Source organism: Myotis daubentonii, chromosome 9 (assembly GCF_963259705.1).
Source record: "Myotis daubentonii chromosome 9, mMyoDau2.1, whole genome shotgun sequence".
NCBI classification, from domain to species: domain Eukaryota; kingdom Metazoa; phylum Chordata; class Mammalia; order Chiroptera; family Vespertilionidae; genus Myotis; species Myotis daubentonii.
Genome location: NC_081848.1, coordinates 69237322 through 69251183, shown reverse-complemented (window position 1 = coordinate 69251183; position 13862 = coordinate 69237322). Strand labels below are relative to the sequence as shown.

General features: G+C 43.1%; 1 protein-coding gene across 4 annotated transcripts in view; it reads right to left on the bottom strand.

The window, feature by feature from the left end:
- Positions 1–13862, bottom strand: part of CKAP5 (cytoskeleton associated protein 5) — an 89844-nt gene that overhangs the window by 70591 nt on the left and 5391 nt on the right. The window contains exon 1 of one of the 4 annotated variants that reach the window (XM_059709494.1): positions 8152–8175. The exons of the other annotated variants lie outside the window; for them this stretch is intronic. The gene's annotated coding sequence lies outside the window, so the exon portion shown is untranslated. Of the gene's footprint in view, positions 1–8151; positions 8176–13862 lie in introns of those variants that run through there. 4 annotated transcript variants of the gene reach the window in all.

The window sequence follows — 13862 nt, the reverse complement described above, 5'->3', positions numbered from 1 at the left end:
ATTGTTTCCAATTTTTCAATATTATCAACTAGAGGCCCGGTGCACGGATTTGTGCACTGGTGGGGTCCCTCAGCCTGGCCTGCTCCCTCTGGCAATCTGGGACCCCTCAGGCAATGTTGGATTGCCAGTTTCGGGCCAAAACTGGCAGTCCGACATCCCCAAGGGATGTAGTAGTGCGCGAAGCGGCATGCAGCTGGAAGGAGCCCGGGCCAGGCACTGTGCCACTCCCACTCATCCCAGCCCCACTTCGCCTGCCCTGGGCTCGTGCCCAGTCAGTCCCGATAGGGAGAGGCTCGTGCCCCTGTAGCGGCGCTTGCCAGCCATGAGCCCTGCATCTGATGCCCACTGTGGGAGCACATTGACCACCAGGGGGCAGCTCTTGCATTGAGCATCTGTCCCCTGGTGGTCAGTGCACATCATAGCAACCAGTCGACTGATGGTTTGGTCACTTAGGCTTTTACATATATAGATAACACTAGAGGCCCAGTGCATGAATTCATGCAGGGGTGGGGTCTGGCCAGCCCACCCCGATTGGGGCTGATCAGGCTGGGCACCCCCTGGTCGAACTCCCAACTGAACTCCCGGTCGAACGGACAATTTGCGTATTAGCCTTTTATTATATAGGATAGAAGGGATTTTGCTTATCTCTCCTCTCCATCCCCAGTCCTGGGCTGGCATAAAATATATATATATATATTTAAAAATGAATATATACCTTGATAATGTCTACTGTGAATCAGGCATTGAGCAAAGTACTTGTTAAACATGTTGATTCACTTTGTACTAAGAACAACTACATGAAAGAAAGATATTCTGCCCACTTTACACACCAGGCTTACAAAAATTAAGTAACCTGCCAGAAACAACAAAATGGTAGGCTGTGAGATCATACTGAGATTCAAAGTTTATGCCTCTTCCTTTACAACTTGTTTCCTCCATGAAAATGTAGGAAATATTCCAGGGAAAGTAAAATACTCAAAGACTGAATTGTAAAAGTTTATTAGAGTAAGTGGAACTTTGATTAAGAACTTCCTCTAAAATCCCCAGGACCCCGTGAAACAACAGCAGCAAATTTTAGAGAAGTTAAACCTTAACAGAGAACAAAAACTCTAATACAGCCCTAACAGGTTTGGCTCAGTGGATAGATCGTCGGCCTACGGACCGAAGGGTACCGGGTTCGATTCCGGTCAAGGGCATGTACCTTGGTTGCAGGCACATCCCCAGTGGGGGTTGTGCAGGAGACAGCTGATCGATGTTTCTCTCTCATTGATGTTTCCAACTCTCTACCCCTCTCCCTTTCTCTCTATTAAAAAATCAATAAAATATATATTTTTTAAAAAACCTCTATACAGCAATGGCAGGAGATAAAATAGTACATCAGTTTGGAAAACAGTATGGCATTATTTAAGTTGAAGATGCATATACCCTACTATCCAGCAACTCCATTCCTAGGTATTTACCTTAGATATTGATGCCAACTGCACCAGAAGACCTATACAAGGCTATTCATAACACTGTTGTTCATGAAAGTCAAAAGTTCCAACACTTCACAAGTTCATAAAAAATAATGAATAAATGGTATATTCACTCAGTGTAATATTATACAGCAACAAAAATGAATGAACTATGTAGTGCTTCTCAAACTCTATAGTGAAGGACCAGTTTTTTTTTTGTTGTTGTTGTTATTAATCTTCACCAGAGAGAGTAGAAGGGAGGGAGTTAAGGGAGAGATTGAGAGAGAGAGAGGGAGAGAGAGAGACACACACACACACACACACACACTGATGTGAGAGAAACACATTGATTGGTTGCCTCCTGTGTGTGCCCTCCTGGGGCCAGGAATAAACCTGCAACCCAGGTATGTGCCCTTGACTGGGAAACGAACCTAAACCCTTTGGTGCAAGGGTGGGTTCTAACCACTGAGTCACTGATGCTCTAACCACTGAGAAACACCATCCAGGGCATCCTATCCTAGTTTTATACCCAAAGAACTGAAAACAAGTACTCCAACAGGTACACATATATGCATGTCATTAGCAGCACTATTCACAATAGATATTCCATCCAGTGATGAACATTCCGGTTCATCAATGGATGGAATAAACAAATTGTGGTATGTACACACAATGGACTATAATTTGGCCATAAAAAGGAATGAAGTGAAGTACTGATACATGATACAACTAAATGAGGTTCACAAATATGATGCTAAGTGAAAGAAGCCAAACACAAAAGGTCCCATATTGTATGATTCCATTACATGAAAATATCTAGAATTATAACAGATTAATCCATAGAGACAGAACTCAGAACAGTGGTTGCCAGGGATTGGGGAGAGAGGGAATTGTGGAGAAACTGCTTAATGGGTAAGGAGTTTTACTGTAGAGTGATGGAAATGTTTTGGAACTAGATAAAGGTGGTGGTTGCATAGTATTGTAAATGTACAAAATGCCTTTTGAATTATTCATGTTACAATAGTTATTTTATGTTATGTGAATTTCACTTCAATAAATTATTTTTTTAAGTCCCAAGGTGATTCTAATGTGCAGCCTCGGTTAAAAACCTCTAACATTACTTTCCTGGCACAAGTTCGAGCTACAAAAGCAATCTTTCCTATCTCATTTTCAAAGAGAAATACTCCATGAATCTTTTATTTTTTATTTTATTTTTCACATTGGGTCTTTTAAAAAAAAATATATTTTATTAATTTTTTACAGAGAGGAAGGGAGAGGGATAGAGAGTTAGAAACATCGATGAGAAACATTCATCAGCTGCCTCCTGCACACCTGCTACTGGGGATGTGCCCGCAACCAAGGTACATGCCCTTGACCGGAATCGAATCTGGGACCCTTCAGTTCGTAGGCTGAAGCTCCATCCGCTGAGCCAAACCGGTTAGGGCTCCATGAATCTTTTAAAACATTTTCCAACCAAGAGAATGTGAACAACAATATTCAGTTGCTGGTATTCTATGAGTTTACTACAATACTCATCTTTTTTCCCCCTATTATTTACTTTTGGAAACATGAAGGTTATCCAACTTTAGTGCCTTGTAGAAAATTTAGATGCCATTTTATTATTCTTTCTGAAATGGCTTCTATTACGCTACAGTCTGAGTTTTTAAAAGTTAGTATTTATGATCTTTCTATTAAAAAGAAAGGCTTGCTTCATACCTAAATCTCCACAGACACTGACATAATGGACACAGTATTTGTGTATGCATGTGACAAGGACTCTCGCTCTGTCTTTGTCTTCTTCCATGACTGATATACTAAGGAAAAAAGCACTTCTCTACTAATTCCCTTCCAAAATTATGTTAATTATAAAATTTAGACTTTAATTTTTATATAAACAACATGAATTATGAAGCATTATAATAAAGTTGACCTACCATCCAATCTGAAAATGAGAACACTACCAATATTAGTGCACCTGTGCATTTCTTTCCTACTCTACCCTTCTCCCCACAGAAGCACTTTTTTAAAGTTTGTTTAGTTCTATGCCAGTCACAGGTACTATCCCTAAATAACAAAATTAATTGCACTTGATTTTGCGCTTTAGATACATGTTATACTATTTGTAATCCTCAATAACTTTCTTTTTTCATTCACTGGCTGGGTAGCTCAGTTGAGTAGAGTGTGGTCTTGATATGCAAAGGTTTCAGGTTTGATCCCCGGTCAGGGTACATACAAGAATCTACCAATGAAAGCATAAATAAGTGGAACAACACTAACACTCTCTCTCTCTCCCTCTGCCCACCCCCCCTTTCCTCTCTCTCTCTCAATTCAATAAATAAAAATTTTTTAAAAAAAATTTCATTTGTAAAATTCATCCATGTGGTTGTAGTACCATTCAGAACTACACATACTGTGGTCAGAAGACTTGTGCTGGTTCACAAACTTATTCAGAGATTAGTACAGAAATGGAGACAAGAGTTTAAAAATAGACATAGCACCTATACTAATTTCTTTTATTATGGTGGTCTGAGAAACTGAAACAAGTTAAGCGAAGGTAAAGTATACTAGTAAAAATGCAACAAGGAAAGTAAGGGGCTGTAGAGTCAGGCTGGAAAGTAAAGATCAAAACCTAGAGGGTCTTATTAACAATGTTACAGAATTTGGACTTTATCCCAAAGGTAAAAGGAGACTTTGAAGGATTATTAAGTAGAAAAAATTACATATACTATCAAACTTGCATTTTTTAAAGACCATGTACTGCAAATGTAAAAGCAATGTAAAGAATAGCTTGGAGCCTTAACCGGTTTGGCTCAGTGGATAGAGCATCGGCCTGAGGACTGAAGGGTCCCAGGTTCGATTCTGGTCAAGGGCATGTACCTTGGTTACAGACACATCCCCAGTAGGGGTGTGCAGGAGGCAGCTGATCGATGTTTCTCTCTCATCAATGTTCCTAATTCTCTATCCCTCTTCCTCTCCCTTCCTCTCTGTAAAAATCAATAAAAAATATTTTTTAAAAAAGAGAATAGCTTGGAGCCCTAGCCGGTTTGGCTCAGTGGATAGAGCATCAGCCTGCGAACTGAAGGGTCCTGGGTTCAATTCAGGCCAAGGGCACATGACTGGGTTGCAGGTTCAATCCCAGCAGGGGGCGTGCAGGAGGCAGCCGGCCAATGATTGTCTCTCATCACTGATATTTCTATCTCGCTCTCCTTCTCCCTTCCACTCTGAAATCAATAAAGAAATATATTTTTTTAAAAAAGAATACCTTGGAAGACAGTAACAATGGAGGGAAATAAGGTAGAAGGTTGTGGTCTAAATGAAAAACCTAAGGGTAGTAGCAATGCAGATGGAAAAAAGTGGATGAATTTTAGAGATATAAGGAATGTCAAAGAATGTCTTTACTGAGTAAATGTAAAATGGGTAGAAGAGAGGGATAAAGATGAGTTTTGGACAAAATGAGTTTGAGATGCATGCCAGACAAGTGCAGATGTGTGCAGTAGTCACTTAAGTAGGAGACTGTTCTGCCACACCGGCCGGGCTACAAGAGATTTCTTGATTCCTAGTTTGGTTAAATTCCTACAGTTTATCAGCATCTGGTTTCTAGATTTTGTACAGTGAAAACTATTCACACTTTATAAATAATAATATTTATTTTGGTGAGTACCTAACTCAATGAAAATATAAAGAGCAAATGAAAGAATATATACAAGACAAGTGTATTTGTCTCCAAAAGGACACATTTTAATTTAGAGAAATTTAAAATGCAGTTAGTTGGTAAAAGGGAATCATCTCTCATCAGCAGCTGGCTAATAATCAAGCCTAACTACCCAATTGTGCCTTAAAACACTGTTACCTGTGCTTGGCTAAGAGAGGAATGACATAGTTAATATGAATGATATTTAGTTAATTAGAATGATAGTTAATTCTAATTTGGGATTACCCAACCAGTCCAACCCCGCCTCCAACTGTTATTTCATTGAGAGCTCACTCTACCAGTTGTAAAGGAAAATCTTTCTTTGAGATTAACAAAAGCATAAAATAAATAATAAAGGTTTCATTTTATACTTGAGAAATATGAACTTCAAGTGGTTAGAAATGTGGCACCAGGATGAACAGAGGGATCTGAATTTTATGAACACAGACACAGAAAACCAAGTTTTAGTTACATAGCAAGACTTGATGCTTAATGAATGAATAAAATTGCCAACAAAGAGAATCATTAATAAAATTAATTTGAACTACTATCCTATCTAATAAAAGAGAAAAATGGTAATTGGCATACGACGATACCCTTTTCATTGGCTAATCAGGGCTATATGCAAATTAACTGCCAACTAAGATTGGCAGTTAACTGCCAACAAGATGACGGTTAATTTGCATATGTAGGCACAATGCAGGGAGGCGAAAGGGAAAGCAGGAAGAAGCCCCCTGCCACTGACAGTGATCGGAAACCCAGGGGGGAGAATCAGGTGCCTTTGCCGCCCTGGCCAGTGATAGCAGGAAGTAGGGGTGGAGCCAGCGATGGGAGCTGGGCACGGTTGGAGCTGGCAGTCCCAGGAGCTAGGGGTCTCTTGCCTGGGCTTAAAGCGAAGCCCACGATCGTGGGGCCGCTGCAGCTGCGGGTCCCCGCTGCCTGGGCCGGACGCCTAGGCCAGAGGTGTTAGGCCTGGGCAGGGGCAGAGCCTGCAACCACGGGGAGCTGGGGGTCCCCTGCCCAGGCCTGACACCTCTGCCAGAGGCCTCAGGCCTGGTCAAGGGGCCGATCCGTTGATTGGTGATCGGAGGGTGTTGAGGGTCAACTCCTCTGGCCGAGGCATCAGGCCTGGGTGGGGGGTGGAGCCGGGGATTGGGGGGAGATGGGGGTCCCCTGTCTAAGCCTGACACCTCTGGCGGAGGCGTCAGGCCTGGGCAAGGGGCCGATCCTGCGATTGGAGGGTGATGGGGGTCAACGCCTAAGGGCTCCCAGTATGTGAGAGGGGGCAGGCTGGGCTGAGGGACACTCCCCCCTCCCCACACACACACACACACACACACACACCCAGTGCACGAATTTCGTGCACCGGGCCCCATATATATATATATATATATATATATATATATATATATATCTCCTATATAATAAAACCCTAATATGCAAATCAACTGAACGGTGGAACGACCAGTCACTATGACAGTGATGGCGAACCTTTTGAGCTCAGCGTGTCAGCATTTTGAAAAACCCTAACAACTCTGTTGCCGTGTCACATATAGAAATTTTTTGATATTTGCAACCATAGTAAAACAAAGACTTATATTTTTGATATTTATTTTATATATATAAATGCCATTTAACAAAGAAAAATCAACCAAAAAAATGAGTTCGCGTGTCACCTCTGACACACGTGTCATAGGTTCGCCATCACTGGTTTATAAGAATAATTACACAGCTATTAAATAAATTGTTTTAGCTTTCTACTTGGGAAGAAGCTTAAAGCAGCAAAACTATTTTATGGCTAATTTCCAAGTCCTTGACCTACAAAAGCTCTTCACTATTACAATACAAGAGATTTGGATTTGATTACCATTCCTAGACTCTCACTTCTGGCTACTGCAGAAGCACAGAATGAGTCTGAGAGAAGTTTAAGGAAAAATTTTTCCCACTCAAAAATCAACCCTTTTGAATGACCAATGAGGCATGATGATAGTCTCACTGCAAAAAGAAAATAGTTCCAAAAACAAGAACAAAACAGAATACACAAACATGCCCAGGAATCTTTACTCAAACCATGACTAGGAATAAATAACTGGGTTAAAGAAGCATAACAATTATGTAACTGGCATAAAATTTAAGCTTTTTATTATTTGGCCAAGCCAAACAAAACCTCTAAGTAGCCAGTAACAAAATAGAAAGATTTTCCTTTAATTTAAAAAACATCACTGCCTCCAGGTAATTCCCATTAACAAGGACAAGTATTATCCTCTTGCTGGAGTATTCTGTATTATTAGAGATCAGAAATCTAAATGGCTTCTCTAGCAGGTTTTCTGAACAAACTTGGGTGTGCTTGCTGTTCTAGTCTTGGGATGGTGGCTTCCCATAAATTCCTTCAGAGAGAAGGAAGGGTAAAGAGTTATCTCTTTCACATCGTGCTACACATCAGTTAAAGAAAGTTAACTGGACTCTCCCTAACAGATGATCACTGTCAATGTCTCCAAAAGGTGGACCTGACAACAACACAGGCCTCTGGGGAGGCTGAAATCTAAACCTGACTGTGAATTGGGTCAACTTGAGAGTTACTGCTCAATCGTACCAAGGTAGGTGAAAACCTAACGCTTACTCATCCCGAAGCTACTCGGGTCTCCAAATCCTGGGTAAGGATCCAAGGCCCAAAGGCACTGGATTCAGCTGTCCCCATCCAGCTAGACAAGGCTGTATTCGGGTAAAAGCAACCCTCTCCTCACTCTAAGCAGGAGCGAGGGGAGGCAAAGCCAGGTTGTAGGCACCACTCAATCACTGCACATCCGAACAAGCACTCTAGGGCCGCTGTCGCCACCCAGAAGTAAAGCAGATGCCCCAGGTTTTAGCTCACTGAAGCCGGCATTGTTTACGCTCTTTCACCGCCTCAGCCTCTGATAGGCCAGAAAAGTCCCCTGTTCTGTCCACCAGGGCTTCCGGCAAGGGCAAGAGATGTTAGCTAGACCCTCACTGCAGTTTGACACTTACGCTCCCCAGGCAGGGAGAGGTCAGGGCATTAATGTTCCAGCAGAATCAGCAGGGACACCTCGCAGGCGGCGGCATTGGTGCGGCTGGCCCGCTGGGAAACCCCTCCTCCAGGGCGGGGCCCAGAGCGCGCTGTCAGAGTGCCCGCCCCTTCCCGGACCCCGCCCCGCAAACACTAACTGCTTAAAGGGGCCACCTCTCTTCCCCCAGACGTCTGCAGAAAAGTGGTCGGCAAGCTCATTAGTCAACAGAGCCAAATATCAACAGTACAACGATTGAAATTTCTTTCGAGATCCAAATTTTTTAAACTTAAACTATATAGGTAGGTACACTGTTATTAACTTAATTAGGGTACTCCTAAGGCTTAGGAAGAGCCACACTCAAGGGGCCAAAGAGCCGCATGTGGCTCGCGAGCCGCAGTTTGCCAACCACTGCTGAGCCCACAGGGTTTCTAAGGGAAGAGGCAAAATTAAGGACCAACCAGGAGGACTCCAGCACAATTGGGAAGAACTCCTTTTCAGTGGCAACACAAGTAATGTCCCAGAAACAAAGGAGATGACCTGTTCCTCGTATCATAATCCTAATCCCTCTCCGAGGGTGAAAAAACTGTAGGAGATGGCCAAAGCATCAGGATGTATAAATATGTAGCCCCCATTATGTAAGCTGCTTACTTCATTAACTTGAGCAGTCAGTGTTCTTCAAATGGCAACTCAAAGGCCCAGAAAAGATTCTGGCAGCCTGTGCTGCTTCACTCACTCTTTCACTGACTTCCTTGTCTACAATCCGAGGAATCCCAGACAATGATATATCATGGAAGGTAATAGCAGGAGAAATAGAAAAATAGCACTCTTCTTGTGAATATAATGTATTCTTTCAAAAACTGGCCAACAATTCACCACAAGTCTATGTATCTAGATTAAAGAAGTCTTGCATGGTCCTGGCCTGTGTGGCTCGGTTGGTTGGAGCATCATTCCAGTGCACCAAAAGGTGGGGGGTTTAATTAGGCAACTGACCAATGTTTCTCTTTCTCCCTTCCTCTCTCTGAAATTAAAAATATATATACCTTGCATGCAAATACAATTGTTCATTCATCTAATTTAATATGAAGAATTCTTGAGAAAATTGAAGGAAAAACTGGATTAGTAATATTTCAGGGAGTTAAGTAATGGTTTCTGAGCTATCCATAGGTTATCAATGAGTTTTAATTTTCTTTTTATAAGAGTAATTTTTCCTCAATCTCAGCCTACAAGGTTTGACTGTATTTTGTGTCTCCTTCATATGTCAAGAAATATATTTGTGTTCTTTAAATTAATTTGATTTTTAGAGGGGGGAAGGGGACAGAGAGAGAGAGAGGAACAGCAAAGTGCTGTTCCATCCATTTATGATTCTCTGGTTGATTCTTGTATGTGCCCTGAACCTGGATCGACCCCACAACCTTGTAGTATTAGGCCAGCGGTTCTCAACCTGTGGGTCGCGACCCCTTTGGCGGCCGAACGACCCTTTCACAGGGGTCGCCTAAGACCATCCTGCATATCAGATATTTACATTACGATTCATAACAGTAGCAACATTACAGTTATGAAGTAGCAACAAAAATAATTTTATGGTTGGGTCACAACATGAGGAACTGTATTTAAAGGGCCAGAAGGTTGAGAACCACTGTATTAGGCAATGCTCTAAACAAATGAGCGCTATCTGACCAGGGTGTGTGTGTGTGTGTGTGTGTTTGTGTGTGTGTGTGTGTGTGTGTGTGTTGTGTGTTTAAGCCTGTATTCATCCACCTAAACTACATAAAAAAACACACCTTACTAAAGCCTTAAATCACCACCAGACCAGTCTAGGACTCAAGTTAGTGAAGCTGAAGACAATTAGTAAGTGCCCTAACATCTTCCATCCCAAATAGGGGTTCAAGTGGAAATTTAGATTCCAAAGGATAGGCATGAAGCTCTACTAGGGAGCAGACCCAGGTTACCCTTATTTAGATGGTTACCCTTATTTGAGACTTCAAGGCTAAGTAAACAATACTTTTGAGTTAGGTAATTAAGATATTATTTCATTATATCCCCATTAAGTTTTTCACACTATTTCCATTAAATTTTGAACACCTCAAGGGTAAGGGCTGGAATGTATTTTACTCATGCTTTTCTTTCAGAGTATGATACAAAATGAATACTGAATAAGTATTTATCATAAAAGGTATGACCAACACTTTCTTTGACACAGGAATACAGATAATCTTAATAAGCATAGTACAGTGCATACACACAAATTAATAATATCCAGTACGGTGCTTATTATTGAATTAAGAATTCAGAGAGGAAAAAAATCCACTGATTGTACAGCCCAGTCTCTGACATCAGAACTCAAGATTATTATTATGGGGGTTTCTATCTTTTGTCAAAAATGCATAGACTATTTCTGAATAACTAGATCTCTTACCAAATATCATAGTCTACACATAGCTCATCTTATTTTGGTTATTGCTTCTTTTCTTTACTAGAGCATGAAGAGAAAACTGGATATGTAAAAACTTCATAATTCAACAAATTAAGGTAGTAATATTCTCCTTAACAAGACAAAATGGAAACTGTTCAGAAAATGGTTTATTAAATATTATCTATGCATATGAGTAAAACAGAAGAGAATCTGCAGGTTTGATCCCTGGTCACAGCACATACAAGAATCACCAATGAATGCATAAATAAGTGGAACAACAAATCAATGTTTCTCTTTTTCTCTCTCCCTCCTTCCTCTCTTTTTAAAAGCAATCAATAAAAAAAATGTGATACCCGCTAAAAAGATTTTTTTGATTTATTTCTTGGTAGTTGACTTTCAGAAAAATAAAATGCTACTTTAAGCCTTATTATTGAAAAGAGAAAAATGGCATCCACGTTAAACAAATGAATTTCATTTCAAAAAATACTTGAAACTACTCAACTTTTTCTCACCTTTTAGAAAGAATCTAAAAGTTACTTTACCAACAAACCTCTAAGAAATATAATTAAGTTATCAAAAAAAAGTAGGTTTCTAATCTCAATAAAAGAACAAAAATCATGTTTGAAGAGACCTAAAGTCACCATGGCTTATCTGACATCATATCTATGCAAAAATGTCTGACCATTCCAACTGAGTCAGAATTATGCTTTGAATGCGTCTCATATCCCATGAATAAACAACATGGAAACCAATATTTTCTATGGCACGTAATAAGTGTTATCAGGGGGAAAAAGTTAGATCTCAGTAAAAAGTACATTATAAAAAAGACTTATGTTTGAGATATAAGTTTCCTCTGGAAGTTGGAGAGAATTGTATAAGTTGATGTTTGACTTAATATAAACAAAGGTGGAAAAACATAGAGCCCACCCCACGTGGCTCAGTGGTTGAGCGTCAACCTATGAAGCAGGAGGTCAGGGTTCAATTCCTGGTCAGGGCACATGCCTGGGTTGCAGGCTCAATCCCTAGTGTGGGGTGTGTAGGAGGCAGCTGATCAATGATTCTCTCTCATCTTTGATGTTTCTTTCTATCTCTCTTTCTCTCTTACCATATGACCCAGCAATCACACACTTAGGTATTTACCCAAATGAATTTATATGCACACAAAAACCTATAGACAAATGTGTAGAGCAGCTTTTTCATAACTGTAAAAAATTTTAAGTGCCTAAGATATTCTTCAATAGGTGAATGGTAAACAAACTGTGGTACATCCATACAATGGACTATCTAATCTAATAAAAGCGAAATATGGTAATTAGCATACACTGCTACCCTTCCCATTGACTAATCAGGGCGATATGCAAATTAACTGCCAACAAAGATGGCGGTTAACTTGTTGGCGGTTAATTTTCATATGTAGGCGCAATGCTGGGAGGTGAAAGGGGAAGAAGCCGCCTGCCACAAGGTGATCGGAAACCAAAGTGGCAGCTAAGAGCCGGGTGGCAAGGCAAAAGCGGCCCTGGGGCTCAAACGGAAGGAGGCAATGGTGGGGCCCCACCCCCTGTGCGGCCAGGCCATTGGTTCGGAGGTCAGGCGGAACATGGGGATGACAGGGGCCCCCACCCCGTGTGCAGCTCGCTCCATGTGCGACCAGGCCATCGGCAGGCAGCTCAGGCTGAACGAGGGGATGGCAGGGCCCCCCGCCCCGTGTGCAGCCCGCTCCATGTGCGGCCAGGACATCGGCAGGCAGCTCAGGCTGAACAAGGGGATGACAGGGGCCCCCGCCCCGTGTGCAGCCAGCTCCGTGTAAGACCAGGCCATTGGCGTGGAGCTCAGGTGGAAAACGGCGAAGGCGGAGTCCCCGCCCCGTGTGCAGCCCGCTCCATGTAAGGCCAGGCCATCGCCGCGGAGCTCAGGCAGAACAAGGGGATGGCAGGGGGCCCGCCCCATGTGCAGCCCACTCCGTGTGCAGCCCTTCCTGAGTGCAGCCCCAGCCATCCGCGCGGGGCTAGAGGGAACATGGCCATGGCGTTGGCCCCGCCCCCTGTACGCCCAGGCCATGGGAGTTGGGCTCAGGAGGCTCCACAAGCAAAGCAGGACTGTGGATTGGGAACGGGCACAAGGCAGACCTCCTGGTCCTTTCCCCTCAGCTGGCAAGCTCCTATCAATCTTCAGTTTCTACTGAAAGGAATGTGGCGCCTCCACTGCGCGGCCTCCCAGGACTGGGACTCGCAGGCTCTGGAGTGGAGACTTCAACAAGGACTTCAGCGCCTGCTCAGGGGAATAACCACCTCCCTACTCCACAGCTGCTTCTGTGTCTGCAAGAAGTGCGCATGCTCCTTTCTGTGACATGGGCAGGGCGAGAGCCTGAGTTGAGGGGTTCCACCATAGCATAGCAGCTTGACCAGTGCAGGGATGGAGGGAGGGAGGGTGGGGAAGGAGCAAGGGGGAAGCCCTGGTTCCCTGCTCCTCCTCCTACAGGCATGGCCCTTGCTGCTGTTATGATAAAAGGAGTTGTGTTTTTCTAACTCTGTCTGGGTAAAGGAAACAAGTGTCTGTGGATTTCTGATCTTATTCTCAGAGCTGCCAGTTAATCCCTCTGGATGCATCATATCCAACCTCCATAGGATCCGAGGGGCAGGATCAACCTTCGTTCCATAGTTGAGGAAATTGACCAATAAACACAGGTGTCTCATGCCTCAGTGTTAACTACCACAGAAATCTCCGGGTAATGACTCAGATTCTATATCTAAGGGTATATTTTCTTCTGTTTTCATGTTTAATTCAGCCCCAAGAATCAAATAATACAATAAAGAATAAAATGAGTTCAGGGGGCTCAGCATTGTATTCCCAGGGCCTTTGGTCCCACACAAACTGCAGAGCTCAGCTATCCTGAGATGAAAGGAAAGGAAAGAGAAACATGAAAGGTTTCCCAGCTCAGTCACAGAGACATCTCATAACCACATATTAAGGACACGGCATTAACTTAGGAGTGGAAAGGACACAAATGGAATAGAATATGGAGCCACTTGGAGTGAGCAGGCCAGCAGGGGGACAGTTGGGGGCAAGCAGGCCAGCAGGGGGTGGGGGCAGTTAGGAGCAAGCAGGCCGGCAGGGGGGGTAGTTGGGGTGAGCACACTGGTACAGGGGGAAGTTGGGGCTGATCAGGCTGGCGGGGGGGGGGGGGGGCATTTGGGGGCAAGTAGGCTGGTGGCGGGGGGAAGTTGGGGGCAAGCAGGCTGGCAGGCAGAGTGGTTAGGGGCAATCAGGCAGGCAGGCAG